Consider the following 18,202-nt stretch of genomic DNA (forward strand, 5'->3'; position numbering starts at 1 on the left):
ATTCAGCATTGAACTACAAGTGCTATTCCAATACAGTGGTGCCCCGCAAGACGAATGCCTCGCAAGACGGAAAACTCGCTAGACGAAAGAGTTTTCCGTTTTGGAGATGCTTCGCAAAACAAATTTCCTATGGGCTTGCTTCGCAAGACGAAAATGTCTTGCGAGTTCCTGCGGGGTTTTTTCCTCCCCCCCCCTTTTTCTAAGCCGCTTATCCGCTAAGCCGATAAGCCGCTAAAAGCCGCTAATAGCGCTAATCCGTCAATGGGCTTGCTTCGCAAGACGAAAAAACCGCTAGACGAAGAGACTCTCAGAACGGATTCTTTTCGTCTTGCGAGGCACCACTGTAGTTTTAACAGTTTACAATGCTTTTTAAGGTAAATGGTATATTTCCCCCATCGTATACCTGTATCAAACTACCTTCAGCTTTTCAGAGCAACTGTCTCCTACTCTAAACACTAAACACAAAGGCACCAACCATCAAGAACTGAGGCTTTTTTAAAAGACCTGTGGAAAATGCTATTTAAACTCATCATGATTAACAGAGCACATTCAGTTCCAGAATCCACAGATGAATGCAATTCACTTCTAGATTGCCCTGCTGTTCCTCCTGTCTCCTCCACCAAACGCTTTGTTCTGTTTTCAGGTTCAAATGATTAGATAAGCATAGGAAGCTGCCTAGACCAAGTTGGACCAGTGGTGGATTTAGCTCAGTATTGTCTGGCTGGCGGGACGCGGGTGGTGCTGTGGGTTAAACCACAGAGCCTAGGGCTTGCCGATCAGAAGGTCGGCGGTTCGAATCCCCGCAACAGGTTGAGCTCCTGTTGCTCGGTCCCTGCTCCTGCCAACCTAGCAGTTCGAAAGCACGTCAAAGTGCAAGTAGATAAATAGGTATTGCTCTGGCGGGAAGGTAAACGGCGTTTCCATGCGCTGCTCTGGTTCGCCAGAAGCGGCTTAGTCCTGCTGGCCACATGACCTGGAAGCTGTACGCCGGCTCCCTCGGCCAATAAAGCGAGATGAGCACTGCAAACCCAGAGTCGGTCACGACTGGACCTAATGGTCAGGGGTCCCTTTACCTTTACCTGTCTGACTGGCAGCACCTCAGTTGTCCTATCAGGCGATGCCAAGAGATCTTCCCGCATGCAAAGCCATGCACAATACCATGCGCTCAGCTGCAGCCTTTTCCCAGAGGCAGCACTTAAGTGAAAAATAAAAAGAGTGCTTCTGACCATGTCCTACCCAAGTTCAACTAGGCTGCCGCTGCAAATCTTTGATCAAACAGAATGGTCCTTTTCAGCAAGCCACCAGCTGAACGGCTCCGAAGCTGTCTGATGACTCTGGCAAGGCCAATTTATTTATATTTTTTTAGAAAGGAGCGAAACCAGTGGGTTTCAGATGACTCAGTGGAGATCATGCTGTTCTTAACCAAGCCACTGCAATATAGCAACCCCAGCCAGGCGTCCCAGCAATGTGGCTGGGAAGCTGTGCTAAGTAAATCCAATATGCAGAAAAACATTGTTGTGGAGAAGGTTGGGGTTAGTGCTGTGCCCTCGTCCAGGGATAACTAATGCCAAAAGGGAGCGTTCATTGAATGAGTCAGCCACCAAGTTGCACAAGAACATTTTAATTAGATTGTTGCCATTTTTTAAATGGGATGTAGTACATAGTCATACACTGTCCTTCTTAGTTGTTTGACTACCGATAAAGACTGCTGATGCAAGCCTATTCAAAGTCAACTAGGAAGGCAGCCCCAACACCACCTATGGGGGGCTGAGGAGGGTTTTACTATCAGATTTCTAAAAACAGGACTATCTCTGTGAGATTCCTTAAGTCAGGGGTAGTCAGTGTGGTAGCCTCCAGAGCCTGTGGCACTCCAGTTCCCACCAGTTCCAGCCAGCATGGCCAATGGTCAGGCACCATGGGAATTGGCGCTGTGGGTTAAACCACAGAGCTTAGGGCTTGCCAATCAGAAGGTCGGCGGTTCGAATCCCCGCGACGGAGTGAGCTCCTGTTGCTCGGTTTCTGCTCCTGCCAACCTAGCAGTTCAAAAGCACATCAAAGTACAAGTAGATAAATAGGGACCGCTCCGGCGGGAAGGTAAATGGTGTTTCCATGCGCTGCTCTGGTTCACCAGAAGCAGCTTAGTCATGCTGGCCACATGACCCGGAAGCTGAATGCCGGCTCCCTCGGCCAATAAAGCGAGATGAGCGCTGCAGCCCCAGAGTCGCCCGCGACTGGACCTAATGGTCCCTTTACCTTTACCTTTACTCAAAGTATTTGACTTGACAAAAGAGTGTTAATAGCATGGAATATTTCAGGCAGCAGCAGACTGGAGCGGTGAGTTCAGGAAAAGCTTTGCCTCTGCCGTTTGGCAAGACTGCTGCTTTGCGTTAGATCTCAGGCTGGATCTAGACCCATCAAAAATGCATTTCAGGAAAACTTGTTGTAAACTTCATAATGGGAAATCACGTTGGCGAACGATGGGACTCCACAGCGCCATCTGGTGTCACTTTGTTATAAAACGCTTTTCCTTTACTAATGTAGCCGAGTCTTCAGCGTCCTCCCCACTGACCTCCAAAACAATAACTGAGCCCCTCTCCATCACTATTTGTTTGTTTATTGCAATGCTGAGATTCTGCTTTACTCTTACAATAGCTCACAATAACGAAATTTAAAACTAAAACAGTCAATCACATTAGATGGAATGGCCCTGCCCAAGGGGTATTGATTGTTGCTGTCCTAATCCATCCCACCTGGTTGCCCCACATAGCACAAAATGGAAGCCCACCAAAATGTGGCAAAATGCCTCCCTAGCTTGAACGGTGAAAGACTAAAATAAGCAGGAGTCAATAAAAAATCTATACGCCCGCTTTGTCTTCTTAAATAGAATTGTCTTTTGTGTGAATGGCTGCCAGGCCAACTCTTCCACTGCTATCCTAGGCCTGGCAAACAGCTTTCATTTATCTAATTTATTTTAACTAAATTATTTAACATAACAGGAATCATGTTAATGGAATTCTGCATAGTGACCAGATTAGAGACTAGCGCTTTAAAGCAACAAATGTCTCCAATTCACCTCTGAGCTAACACCCATCTTATTAAAATAAATATGTTTCCTCTGCATTTGCCTCTCAGTAGACATGCAGCACAATACGTAATTGGATTAGCGTTGCCGCTTAATTGACTAGCTACAAATTCATTTCCCTCGTTTGTCCTCATGCACCTTCCCACTCGCCCACCCCAGACACACCTCCAGGACTTGCCAAGATCACAGAATGTACAGGAAAAGGAGGCGACTTAGAGTCATAGAATCATAGAATTGAAGAGGGATCCCAAGGGTAATCTCGTCCAACCCCCTCCAATACGGGAATCTCAGCACGTGCCCCCCCCCATTGAATCATGTTGGTGGATCCACAGTAGAGATGTAATAAGCTTTTGAACTAGTCTTGTACAAAAAGGCAACAGGAATTAACCCTCCCTTCTTTTTTGTTTATTATTTGTGTTTCTTAAGGGTTCGAAAACTGCTCTACATTCAGAAAACGTACAGTGTACAGAAGTGGAATATACCGTAAAACAGTACTGAAATATAAAAATTGAACTGGAATGTAAAACTGCAGAAGTAAAATAGACTGGCAGTGCGATCCTAATTGTGTCTTCTCAGGAGTAAATCCTATTAAATTTGTTGGGGCTTGCTCTGGGGGTTAGGTTTACGGCCTAATTTGAGAAGGTTTGGGAGAAAATAAGTTTTCAGCAAATGAACTGGTAAAGGTAAAGGTAAAGGGACCCCTGACCATTAGGTCCAGTCGTGACTGACTCGGGTTGCGGCGCTCATCTCGCTCTATAGGCCGAGGGAGCTGGCATACAGCTTCCAGGTCATGTGGCCAGCATGACTAAGCCACTTCTGGCGAACCAGAGCAGTGCATGGAAACGCCGTTTACCTTCCCGCCAGAGTGGTACCTATTTATCTACTTGCACTTTGATGTGCTTTCGAACTGCTAGGTGGGCAGGAGCAGGGACCGAGCAACGGGAGCTCACCCCGTCGCAGGGATTCGAACAGCCGACCTTCTGATCAGCAAGTCCTAGGCTCTGTGGTTTAACCCACAGCGCCACCCGTGTTGCTAATGAACTGGTACCACAATACTGGAAGCATATGCTCAAATCACAGCATGCTTTATCTAAAGTGGCATGTGGCACAATCGACGGATTTTCATTCACAGGTCAAAGTAACCGAGTTGGGATGTGGAGAAGAGGTGGCTTTTCAGATACCCTCCTGCAGAACAATAGAGGGCTTTCCGTACCTTGAATGTAGTTCAGTAGCAGATTAGCAACTTTGTTGTTTAGTCGTTTAGTCGTGTCCGACTCTTCGTCACCCCCTGGACCAGAGCACGCCAGCCACTCCTGTCTTCCACTGCCTTCCGCAGTTTGGTCAAACTCATGTCATGTTCGTAGCTTCGAGAACACTGTCCAACCATCTCGTCCTCTGTCGTCCTCTTCTCCTTGTGCCCTCCATCTTTCCCAACATCAGGGTCTTTTCCAGGGAGTCTTCTCTTCTCATGAGGTGGCCAAAGTACTGGAGCCTCAGCTTCAGGATCTGTCCTTCCAGTGAGCACTCAGGGCTGATTTCCTTCAGAATGGAGAGGTTTGATCTTCTTGCAGTCCACGGGACCCTCAAGAGTCTCCTCCAGCACCATAATTCAAATGCATAAATTCTTCTGCGATCAGCCTTCTTTATGGTCCAGCTCTCACTTCCATACATCACTAAGATTAGCAACTAGCACAATGCTTTTAACAGTGGTGATGGGACGCCCCACAAAGTAACTGTGCAGCAGTATTCTGTAATAGCTGATGCTTCCAGACCAAATTCAAGGCAGCCCCACATAATGCACATTTAGTGTGATAGTACCTTGAGCCCTTGGCCCTGAAACCAGACCCTCCAAGTGTCCCTATTTTGCAGGGATGTCCTTGATTTAGAGAAGCCATCCCAGTTTCTCATTTGATCCCAGAATGTCCCGCTTTTCCTTAGGATGTCCCTATTTCCATTGGAGAAATGTCAGAGTTATCTGATCCCCCAGCTGTCTGAAGGCAATCCTGTACAGTGGTACCTCGCGTTAAGTACTTAAGTCGTTCCGGAGGGCCGTTCTTAACCTGAAACTGTTCTTAACCTGAAGCACCACTTTAGCTAATGGGGCCTCCTGCTGCTGCCGCACTGCCAGAGCATGATTTCTGTTCTCATCCTGAAGCAAAGTTCTTAACCTGAAGCACTATTTCTGGGTTAGCCGAGTCTGTAACCTGAAGCGTATGTAATCTGAAGCGTATGTAACCCGAGGTACCACTGTATAGGGAAGTTTTCTTAATGTTTAATGTTTTATTATGTTTTTATATATGTTAGAAGCTGCCCAGAGTGGCTGGGGCAACCCAGTAAGATGTATAAAAGGGGTATAAATAGTAAAAATTCTCAACCACGGAACCTTTTGTTAAGTATCTAATCTCCTAGCCTTGGGACTGAGAGGCTGCACATCTTCCAGTGAGAGTCGGTTAGCTCACTCTCTTCCCGTTCTTCTTGCTGTTCACCTCCCAGTTATGCCGAGCTATTGTCCTCCGATCTGTGCCCCTCAGCAAACCATTGTTCCAAATCAACACTACTCCACTGCTCCTGTGGAGTTTCAGGATCATAGCCATGAGCAGGCCATTCCTCAACAGAGTTGTACTCCTCAGCCTGGTCTCTGACACCTAGTTTCATCAGAGAAATGTTGGAGGGTATGTGAAACTATTGCATGAAACATCTGTAGGTAATTTGAGAAGGGCTTTTTAAAAATGGTAAAATACAATATAAGGAGAATTTGGAAGGCTCTGCTTAGATCAGGCATGGCCAAACTTGGCCCTCCAGATGTTTTGGGACTACAATTCCCATCATCCCTGAGCATTGGTCCTGTTAGCTAGGGATGATGGGAGTTGTAGTCCCAAAACATCTGGAGCGGAGCGCCAAGTTTGGCCATTCCTGGCTTAGATGAAACATATTTAGGAAAGAGGAGATGAAGGAATTTCAATAAAATTAGGGGAAATTTTTCATATGGCTTTGGCACACCTTACAGGCCTATAATTATTTCATAAGCCTCTTATATTACAAATATTTTTTTTAAAGTGGGGCTTTTTTAAGGCCCCAGGAATAGCCTTAGAAGCTTTTATGTGTTTGGCTCTTTTCAATCTGACTCTTGACCAGTATTGTGAAAAAAATAGGAAGCAATACCTTAAAATGTTAGAGTGCTAAATATGAGAGAGATTAATGACTCTCCAGGATTCTCGGAATTGACTAGGGATTTGGAAAATGTCTTAATCGGGCACTTTGCACATCATTAATATCAGAACATCCTGAGTACTTTGCTCCTGAAACTTCAAAGTGTTTCATTGTCCTTCAGAGAAACAGAAACTGCCTGGGCAGAGAACTTGCTTGGTGCTCCAAACACATTTTAGAATTGTTTCTTAAGACTGTTGGGACCTTTCAGGTTCAGCACATGAAATAAACATCTGATAAGCAATGGAGAGTAGGGAGATCTGAATGCTTTCCTTGTGGAAACTCTTATTTTGGAAGAATATCACCACACACACACCTACCCCAGCAACGCAAACTGCAATAATTTGACACAGGGAAAATGGGATCCCCAATTAGCACTTCAGTATTGCTTAAACTGCAATGGTGTGGACCATATGGCAGGAACCACCAGCCTGTTTCTGTTGCATGTTGGTGGCGAGTGGATGGTTTATGGTACAGTGGTACCTCGGGTTAAGAACCTAATTAGTTCTGGAGGTCCGTTCCTAACCTAAAAGTGTTCTTAATCTGAAGTACCACTTTAGCTAATGGGACCTCCTGCTGCCACCGTTGGACGATTTCTGTTTCATCCTGAAGCAAAGTTCTTAACCAAAGGTACTATATCTGGGTTAGCAGAGTCTGCAACCTGAGGAGTCTGTAACCTGAAGCGTCTGTAACCCGAGGTACCACTGTATGTGGGGCCATGTGTTCAGCCCTTTGCGGGGGGCCCTACTCATTTACCCAAATTAACATGACGCGGGTGGCGCTGTAGTCTAAACCACAGAGCCTAGGGCTTGCAAATCAGAAGGTCGGTGGTTCGAATCCCCGCAACGGGGTGAGCTCCCGTTGTTCGGTCCCAGCTCCTGTCCACCTAGCAGTTCAAAAGCACGTCAAAGTGCAAGTAGATAAATAGGTACCGCTCCGGCAGGAAGGTAAATGGCATTTCCGTGTTCTGTTCTGGTTTCACCAGAAGCGGCTTAGTCATGCTGGCCACATGACCCGGAAGCTGTCTGCAGACAAACGCCAGCTCCCTCGGCCAGTAAAGCGAGATGAGCGTGCAACCCCAGAGTCGTCCGCGACTGGACCTAACGGTCAGGGGTACCTTGACCTTTATGACCAAAAATATGTAGTTGGTATCCATTACATAGCTCTCCCCTATGGCTTCTAGAAGACACCCTGACCAAAAATATGATGGTGCTAAATGCATAAAAACGAGCCCTTGTGCTGGCTCCTACTAGCCTACCAGGTTAGTTTAATCCAGCCAACTGTTTTTCTGATTCCAAGGTGATATGAAAGTTCTGCCTGTAGTGGCCATTTCACATGCAGTTCATCCCTTGCTATAGTCATTGCCTGAGAAGCATGTATGTGTGAAACAGTGTTAAGCTCAGTTATGAATCTGGATAGATAACTCTCCCTCCCCATTCCTGCCCACCTTCTCCACTGCTCACAAATAGGTGCTTAACTGTGCATCAAAACACATGTCAGAACCCTGCCTCCAACCACTCATGAAACATGGGTACCACCAAAGGCAGCTCTATTTCTGCATCAATCTAACTCAAAACGCTTATGCTCTCCTTAATTCCCTGAACCACCTATCTCATTGTAGGAGTACTATTTCACTGAACTGCATACGTACAAAACAAGCTGAAATATACTGAGTCGCAAAGTGATTTCATGCTCTTTATTCAGCTCATAGTGGTGAGGAGGAATGAATGAAAGTCCCCTCACAGTATCTGCTTTATATACATTATTTACACAATGGGCTGCACATGATTGGCTAATTCCGGAATTCTACTGTAAGCCAATCAGGTTGTGGATTCACTTCTATCTGGAGCAGGATTGGGTGGTTCCTGCCAACCAATCATACTGCTGCATTGTTCTAGGACCAATCAGACTGCTGCATTCTGAATCCTATTGTTCTAGGACCAATCAGACTGCTGCAGTTTGGATCCTATTCAACTCAGTACATAACACAAGCCCCACAGAATAAAATTATGAAATGCAACATAAGTAAGGCTTACTGAATCAACTTTAGTATGTGCCTTGTTCTCAGAATTCTTCATCAGCATCCCAAAGGCAGTGAAACAACACATTCAGAGAAAACTCAAAAGCTGCGTAACCTTGCACTAGCAAATATTAATCGCCTTTTCAAACTGTAACAAACTGCACCTGATAATCTGGCCCAGAAGCAGCAACAGCTGTGCATCAAGCTGAGATTTGGGAGTCTGTTGCCATTTATTTACATCAAGGGAACATTTTTCCTCGCTTAACTAATATGAACCTTGTTATCTCCCTCCTTTGTCCAACTTATGAGCACTTAGGTAGTCTCTTCCATCCTCTCAATCTCTCTCTCATGTGTAGCTGAGCTTGCTTTCAGCAGCCACAGATCTGATTAGGTTACCAGCTAATGGACCTACTCCTTTAACCCTAAGTCAGTGTCTTTCAGAGAAGCTAAGTGCTGGAAGAAGGGTCCTTGCATGATTCAGAAGACGACACAAGACAATGTCCTCTCTTTTAACAACCTGTTCAAACATCATTTTCATTGAGCCCCACAACTGTTTGAGTGAGGAGATAATCTGAAAGGAGGGTGGGGAAGGGTGCCAGAATTCCCAGTCAGTTCAGCACAGCATCTAAAAGCTAGGGTCTAGGCTCTAGGCCAGCGGTTCTCAACTTGTGGGTCCCCAGATGTTGTTGGACTACAACTCCAATCATCTCTGAGCTCTGGCCTTGCTAGCTAGGGGTGATGGGAATCGTAGTTCAACATCTGGGGACCCACAGATTGAGAAAGGCTGCTCTAGGCTTTTCTGGCCTCTGAGAAAATGATAATCACAGGCGCTGAGATGTACCCAACATTGATGGGGGGGGCTGAAATCCTGCACACATTGTGTGTGACATTACACACATCACACGTGTGACAACTGTCACACCGGGAGAGGCCTCAGCCCCATAGAGTTGGTGCAGGTAAAGGTAAAGGGACCATTAGGTCCAGTTGTGACCGACTCTGGGGTTGCGGTGTTCATCTTGCTTTATGGGCCGAGGGAGCCGGCGTACAGCTTCCGGGTCATGTGGCCAGCATGACTAAGCCGCTTCTGGGGAACCAGAGCAGCACACGGAAACACAGTTTACCTTGCCACCGGAGTGGTACCTATTTATCTACTTGCACTGCGCGCTTTTGAACTGCTAGGTGGGCAGGAGCAGGGACCGAGCAACGGGAGCTCACCCCGTCGCGGGGATTCGAACCACCGACCTTCTGATCGGCAAGTCCTAGGCTCTGTGGTTTAACCCACGGCGCCACCCGTATCCCACAGAGTTGTCCCACCTGGTAACAATAGCAATCTTGTAGCATCACCAAAAGCAACTCTTTTAAAACAAGCCTCTTCAGTTGGTGACATTGCCTACCGAGCCCCTCTTCCTCTCATACCCCACACATCAGGGGACATATTCATGGGAGACTATTACTGAGGCAACACTCATGCTTGTATCCCTTGCCTTGGAAATAGGGGCAGCTCTAGCATTTGGCAGAGTGAAGCATCTGCCTCAGGAGACTGATCCCGGGGGGGGGGGGCTGAGGGGAACAGCATTAGTTCTTCAGCTGTTCCACTCTGTTGGACTACAGACCTTTGTGCACCCCGGCCCCTAAACTAAGGCACTGCTCTCAAGAGCAATGGAGGCTGTTGGCTCATTGCCAGCACTGAAGTCAGATTCAACTGTTTCTGCATGTGGACCTCTGTTCTTCAGAATCTATACACCAGGCCAACTGCAAGCATGTGTGCTCAGGACATTAAGGCAAGCTGAGAAGCTCCACAACTTCATTGGACTGGTCATGTTGTTCGGATGCCTGATGATCGTCTTCCAAAGCAACTACTTAAAAATGGAAAGCGTAATGCTGGTGGTCAACAAAAGAGGTTCAAAGGCTTTCTCAAGGCAAACCTAAAAAAATGTGGTATAAACACCGACAACTGGGAAACACTGGCCTGCGAGCGCTCCAGTTGGAGAACAGCCTTTACCAAAGGTGTTGAGGACTTTGAAGACGCTCGAACTCAGGACGAAAGGGAGAAACAAGCTAAGAGGAAGGCACACTTGGCAAACCCTCACTGTGATCAACTCCCGCCTGGAAACGTATGTCCCCACTGTGGAAGGACGTGTGGATCCAGACTTGGCCTCCACAGTCACTTACGGACTCACTGTTAAGACCGTGTTCATGGAAGACAATCTTACTCAGCTACGAGTGATCACCAAAGAAGAAGAAGACTGTCAAAGAGGCAGACTGATTTCTGTCTGGCTGATTTCCAGAAGCTTCTATAAACATTATATACATGCACTCCCCACTAGATGTCCACCTCTTTAACTGCCCAGCATACATTTCAACTCTTCTCCTTTCCCTAGAGAGATGGATTGCACTGGTCCTGATGCGAAACTTCCTTATTTACTCAGCCCGCCCATGCATTTCAATGGGAAGTGTTGTGTGCAAGCCATAATTAATGCAGACTTGGGCCCTATAAATTTTTTATTGCCCTGAGCTAGTTGAGACTGCGTAGGCTCCCGAAATGTCAGTGAGTTATGCAGCTTTCCCCAATAAGTGGCAATGAAAACTTTATAGCATCCCCAACACTGCGGATTTTGTTTATGCTACTGATTTTAGTCCCCCTTTTAAAAAAAGAAAATAAAACCATGCTCTGTTTTCTCCTTGAAGTGCATTAGTTGCCATGGAAACAGTGATGTCAATCAAGTGGGCAGAACTTCAATGATGCCCTAAAGTGCTGACTTAAGCAAGGGGAAGCATCTCCCGTAACACAGTTGCAGAATTTGATCCTAATCAGTTGCAGGAAGTTGCCGTGTACAGAACACACAATGAAGCATACTGATGGCATAATCAGTCTATTGTGACTTACTGTGCTTGAAATTAAAGATGTACAAATAAAATAAAAATAGAGCTTCAGAATTTAATCAACAGAATTTTAAAAGTAACTTGATTTATTGTAGAGGCCTATTTTAATAGCAACTAAACACGGAAGGGACATGGGTGGCCTGTGGGTTAAACCACAGAGCCTAGGACTTGTCGATCAGAAGGTCGGCGGTTCGAATCCCCGCGACGGGGTGAGCTCCTGTTGCTCAGTCCCAGCTCCTGCCCACCTAGCAGTTCGAAAGCACGTCAAAGTGCAAGTAAATAAATAGGTACTGCTCCGACAGGAAGGTAAACGGCGTTTCTGTGTGCAGCTCTGGTTCACCAGAAGTGGCTTAGTCCTTCTGGCCACATGACCCAGAAGCTCCCTCGGCCAATAAAGCAAGATGAGCGCCGCAACTCCAGAGTTGTCCCCGACTGGACCTAATGGTTAGGGGTCCCTTTACCTTTACCTAAACATTTATATAGTGCTTTGAGCATTCAGAGTCCTTTCTATACATTACCAGAGAAATCTGTACAACGGTATTGTATAGTGGGCCATAGATAGATAGAAAGTGTGCATTCTCTGCCTACAGTTTGGCACTTGAGGCAATGTACGATACGAGTAAAACAACAATAAATCACAGTAATGAAACAATTTTTAAAACGCAATTTAAATCACAAATCAGCAAGTCAAACAATCTGTACTAAAACATCCATAGAAAGGTCAACAGAATCCCAGTGGTAGAGGGAGAAGCCAGCTTCACACTGAAAGCCACAGAAGCCTTGCTTACAAAGCCATTTTTTTATTTAATCACTGGAATGACGGCGAAAATGCCTCTGCCGGCAAGGTATTGCAGAAGAAGAAGAGGAGGAGGAGGAGGAGTCTGGATTTGATATCCCGCTTTATCACTACCCGAAGGGGTCTCAAAGCGGCTAACATTCTCCTTTCCCTTCCTCCCCCACAACAAACACTCTGTGAGGTGAGTGGGGCTGAGAGACTTCAGAGAAGTTTGACTGGCCCAAGGTCACCCAGCAGCTGCAGGTGGAGGAGCGGGGAAGCGAACCTGGTTCACCAGATTACAAGTCCACCGCTCTGAACCACTACACCACTTTAGAGGCTTCACTTCTCTCTAGAAAAAGAGCTTCCCCAGCAGATCTGAGGGATTCTCCAGGAAGTGGCACCTCTAAAACATAGAGAGGCCACAGACCAAGCCAATTTTAAAGATCACCACCAGCACTTTGAGCTGGGCCTGGAAGCTAATACACAGAGCTGAGCAAGATTGTGGGTGAAATGCCCTGTGTGGCCACTCTTGCAAGAGACATGGAATTCTGCAATAGCTGAAGTTCCTGAGCCATCTTGAAGGGCAGTACCTCCATCTGGCAACAGCTCACCTTGCAACAGTCAACATGAGATATTACAAACGCATAGGTGACTTACAACCAAATCTTTATCAAAGAGAAGCAGCCCTGGGCACTGCCAACACCTGAAAATCCAGCAGCAATTCAGGATCCAGGAGATCACACAAGGCATGCAGGTTGTCCTTTTTTTGGGGGGGGGGGAGAATGCCATCCATCACATGCAAAATTGGCAACTCGCCAGCCTAAGGCTGGACATCACCGTCATCACCACTGCCAAACTTGCATATTGCAACAGTGCTGTGAGTATATCTGAATGTAGAAAAGATTGTGATTGTGATTGTGATTATTAAGCAACTCCCAGTCATCATTGATGCAATGCCCAAACTGACTCCAACTGAATCTCAAGTAGAGTTGGATGGTACAATTCTATCCTCCATTGATCATCACAGTTCCACCCATGCCACTCTAGTTAAGATTCTGTCAGTGCTTCCATAATGGAGAGGTTCATAATTCAACCCTAAAAATGTTACCCCTGGCTAGGAGATCAAAGGGTGGAAGCAATTAAAGGGTTGTTGGGTTTAAATCAGATTGATTATGATTTTTCTCACCCTTTTTCAAGTTCAGATAATCCTCGAAAATCAATTTGCTTTTTATTTACTTAACTTTGCATCCTTAAACATCATTTCTTGATGTTCTGGAAAGGAAGTATTAAGCAGAAGGAATTAAGAACAACTCTACTAACCTGGGAAAACTGATAGGAGACATAGCAAGAGGAGAGAGAGAGTTTAGCGTCACACGACTGATCCTAAAAAACAGCAGAGCAGCTCTATCATCAGTTATCAGCAAGGAGAGCTCTATACAACCTCTAAACACAGAAAACCACATGCTGGAGACAAACAGTGAGGGCTTGCAAACACCCCAGAGTCATTCAGCTGATTACTCTTGGAAACAGAATGCCTGGCTTTTGGGAATGAGATTTACTGTCGGAAAAGTGACTCCTCCAACACAGTTGTCATGTGTTTAAGGGCTTGGTTGAAATCCTTATTATGACACAATGGGCTGGATACTGCAGCAGTTATTTGCCAGTTCTTCTAAAGGGGTACAAAGCCCATAGCCAGGGAGAGATGGAGAGAAGGGCCAATGGCCAAGGTAACGTGTACATCAAGTTGATGCACAACAACGAAAACCCAGATCTGAACATTTGTCTATGTTCATTTTTAATTCATTTCATTTAAATAAGATGGTAATAACTGTTAAGGGCCCAGTGTCCCGAAACCTGACAGTCCAGTAACTTTGTTCATGTGAACAAAAACAGTGGCATATGGGAGCTGGGTTTTTTCTAAGTGAGCAATATTATCTGCACATTTCCCCTTCTATTTCTACAAGAAAAAGGGCAAAATACAAAAATGCTGAAAATTCACAGGAGAGGAGGAAAGGCCCATGGCTTGCCCCCTTGTGACTATGGGCCTGGACCACAACAAGCAAAAACTCTTCCTAAAACCAAACCAAATCAGCTCAAAATTTATAGAAGAACTGCCACCTTCCGCATTGTGTTTCCCATGCAGTCACCTTCATTTTATAATGATCCTGCGCAAAATCCTATCAATTCCCAAAGAAGTGCTGTTTATTTGCATAATAATGATGCCATAATTCACAAGGCAGCCTCCTTCCCTCCGCCTCATGACATTGCCTTTGCCTTTGAAGTAGCATGCAGAGAAGCTGTGATGGTAATACAACCTGCTGATCAATCGCATCTTAACTGCTCTGGTTCCACAAAGAAGGCGTAGCATGGATCATATCAGGTACCCATGGATTTTCAGGAGACTTTCCTGCGTTGCATTGTGGAACATGCCTGCTAAACAGGACCAGTTGTCAAGAGCATCCTATGTCAACACAATCTGCTGTGGTGTCCTAATCTGGAGCTTTCTGCGGGGCTATGATTTAAGGTGCTGGGCTTGACCCACTCACCCTCACCCCCATGACAGAGTTGTTTATCTTCTATGATTTTTCCATGTACAGATCTTCTGAGGTCTGGGACAGAATCTGACATTGGCCATGGATTCTGCAGGATCTAATCTCACTTTCAAACTTTCCCAAATGTTTATGGAATTATATTATTAATAATAATTATTACCTTATAGTACACTATGGAACACCGTCCATGTAAAATGGTATTCTAAAGGATAACAAAAACAAAACACAGCTGTCTGCCCTCAAATTTAAATTTAGAGGATGAAGGCAGCTGGGGTAAATGTGAGTGTCCTGGACTCTGGATTGGTTTACGTTGCTAATGAGGACTAAAGAGATTGTGCTTGAAAACATACAAGCTGCCTCTAGAAATGGCCCCAGTTCTCAGGGCCAGAGATTCTGGCCCCTGCTTTGAAATGTGAAACTTCCTCCAGGCTCTCAGCTATAAGCACATCCATACCATCCATCATCCATCATTTTTACCTCCCATTCCTTATTTCTCTGCCTTTCCCCCTGCTCCCCTCCAACACAATTCCTTCTTGCAACAACTCAGTTACAAAGCCACAAATCAGGTGTCTGCATGCTGCTTGTTAGTGCCATTCTTTTGTCTGAAGTGCAGAATTGTGGCTTTCTTGGTGCCAAATTTAGATGAATTTTATTATAGGTTAGTGATCCAAAGGATGAGGGATTCCTTACAAATCCCTAAGTGACTTTCACCCCAGATTCCCTGTCTGAGGGTTACATCTCTCCCCTACTTTTCTTTACATATTATGTTTTGTGAGAAACATTCTCTTTATGACATGTGGTCAAGTTCATGCAACAAGGACAGCTGGAAAGACATTCTCATAACTTATTTCTCCTCCAGAAACAGCAAGTTCTGAGACTCTTATAGGAGGTTTTTCTAGACTGTTCAAACTGCATTCATTTTTCACTGAGCAGGGTGAATCTGTTTCAGGTTATATATAAAAGATAATACCTTGCCTTAGCTTTTTAGAATTTGTTGTTCTTTTTAGCTCTTTGGGATTTCATAAAAATTTTCACCTAAATAGCACCCCTTGCAGATCTATAAAGTAACATAATACTTGAAGTAAAATTAGTGATTTATTCAGGTACATAAACCAAAGGTCAAGTGACAACGGCAATATTCAATTCAGTAAATCCTCGTGGATGAGAGTCTGGGTGGTCTATTATTGTTCCAAGCTGCTCAGTTAGAAACAGGAATCCTTTTTCCAATAATAATTAAATCTGGGGTTAAAATGCTACCTTCCATTGGTGCAATACTTTATCCATTATTAGCATCTTCCACGCCTTCAATTAAAGTTGTGTCATTCTTCCACCTTTGCACAATTTGGAAATTAGCAACCACCCACTCAGCTTTCATTCTGAAAGCCATAACCTATTTGATATTATGTATGTCCTTCACAGATTCAAATAGGTACAAACAACATAGCCTATCTGATTTTTGCAAATAGTTAAATACATAACCAAAGTTGCATGTTCAAAACATGCATTAAATTAATTACAATTGACCATTGACAAAGAATGAATTTTGTGTTGTTTTTGTTTTCACAACTTTTATTGTTTATTGTCAAAACCATCCTGCAGAGTCGATCATTTCAAATCTCACTTTACACATGTGGAACTGAAGTTAACATAGAGAGCAACTTGCTCAAGGCCACCCAGTGAAGTAAGTACATGACTGAGGCAGAACCTGAGTCCGGAACACCCAGCTTCAAATGAAGCACTCCGTCTTCTGCAACACATTGCAAAACACTTTGCGACAGAGCAGTGCAGAGCAGACAATTTGAAAAGGGAAACCAATCGCATGCATACACAGTAGCTGTGGCAGAACAGGATCAGGCAGTGCCACCAGAAGATTAAAAAATAGAGCATCATAGAACTGTAGAGCTGGAACGGACTCTGAGGGTCATCAAGTTTCTTCTTCTTTAAAAAAGGCAGGCAAAAGTATACTTCACAGTCATCAAAATTCAAAGTAACCATTTGTGAGCTGGTTCTAGCTGGGTACTTTTCAAAACTGAGTCACAGAACTGAAATCCATGCATGGCAAATCAAGAGCAGATAGGCTGAGGGAGTCTTGCATCTGCCATCTTCCTTGCATGCGCCCCATATCCCTTAATGACTGTTAATGGCTGCAACCTGATCCAAGGCTTGGATTGGAAGGAAAGGGAGATCCCCTCTTTGATCACAGGCATTTCCCTGCTGCCGCCAAGGAGAAGAAAGCAAACAAGGGCAACAGCCACGGTAAGCTCAGCCGTTCCACGTGCAAAGCGGCTCCTTTCCAGCCACTTGTCCCATGGCATGAACCTCTTGGAGCAGGGAAGAGGGTGACCAGCTGCAGAAAAGATTTCGATCTCCTTCTGGGGCAAAAGAGGCGAGAGCTGAACCACTGGGTGGGAGGAGCCAAGCGTCTTCATTAAAGAGAAGAAGCTAATGAGAAACTGACTCTGATCTGGGGTGACAGCCAGGAGAGCAAGGCATGTTTATGCCCTCTGCCCACCAGCACAAATGTTCTTTTCCATACTCCCAGCAGTCTATCCACCATGCAAGGTGGAGATGAAAACGACGTTATCCTGGTCTTGGAGCAGGTAGTCCAGCTCGCCCATCAACTCCCAATCTGCCCCATTGATCAGCACCAAGATTCCCGGCCGCACAGACTCTCCCTGCACGAACAGTTCCGGCCTCTCTTTCAGCAGGTTCTCTTTCATCCACACCAGCAACTTTCGGACATCCCAAGGTCCTTGCTGGCTGGGCAGAGTCACCCGCTGCTTCCTGATCCCGCCGAACAAGAGCTCTGCTCCACCTCCGCACTCCAGCAGCAGGGACAAGGGCGCCGCCATCTTTGGTGAGGGCACGGCGCTGCCCGCACCGGAAGCGCGACGCCGCGTCTGCTTCCGGGGGAGGCGGTGGTTGCCCAGCAACCACAAAGAATGGATTTTTGACCGTCTCATTCTGGGGCAGAAACAACAATAGCAGCAAATTTGGTTCTATTCATCTTTTAGGCAGTGCCCTTTTTTTCTCCTTTAAAAATGTTTAGGGGTACTCTCATTTTGACTAAAGAAAATTACCTTTTTATAGTTCAAATAGGGGAAAATAAATACAGTAAATTGAAAAGTACAAAGATTTACACAATATTTAGGGTATGCGTACCCCTGCGTACTCCCATAAAAAAGCACTGCATTTGGGTTTTACTCAAGAGCAGGGCTTTTTTCTTCCACTACAGGTAATATAGAAAGAATGAGTTCTGCCCAGTGACTATTGTTATAGATGCTCACTGATCTTACTATGTATAAATACACACAAACACACACACATAAATCCACATATAAATATCAGAGGCCTGCTGTATCTTTTCTATTTCATGGTCTCTTCATCTCAGTGTTCACACATGTGGCCATGTATATCCCGCAAATTGATAAATCTTATGAAACAAGCTCTGGGACATGAAATTGTATGCCACAATTTCTGCTAATCTTTATGGCGCCGCAATACTCTTTGTTGATTTCACTGCCACAGATTAACATGTCTAAACCTCAGGAATATCCAGTTATAAATTGAATTGGTCCTAAAGATAGACAGGCATTCAAGAAAGCTGGTTCTAGCACTCTTTATTTTGCTGATTGTATTGGCAAAGCAAGGCAGCACGATTCTGAATTATGCCAGCAAAT

At 45.2% G+C, this 18,202-nt stretch overlaps 1 protein-coding gene and 1 pseudogene across 2 annotated transcripts in view; both read right to left on the reverse strand.

Moving 5' to 3' along the window:
* The window catches only part of LHX4 (LIM homeobox 4), a gene marked incomplete at its 5' end in the record, with an annotated part of 71,915 nt that overhangs the window by 39,557 nt on the left and 14,156 nt on the right, over positions 1–18,202 (reverse strand). The gene's annotated exons all lie outside the window — the stretch shown is intronic.
* On the reverse strand, positions 15,599–17,407 carry LOC308587471 (ubiquitin-related modifier 1 pseudogene; annotated as a pseudogene). The gene has a single exon. The product of its transcript is annotated as a ubiquitin-related modifier 1 pseudogene (transcript).

Source organism: Podarcis bocagei (genome assembly GCF_964188305.1).
Source record: "Podarcis bocagei genome assembly, chromosome: 5".
Lineage (NCBI taxonomy): Eukaryota > Metazoa > Chordata > Lepidosauria > Squamata > Lacertidae > Podarcis > Podarcis bocagei.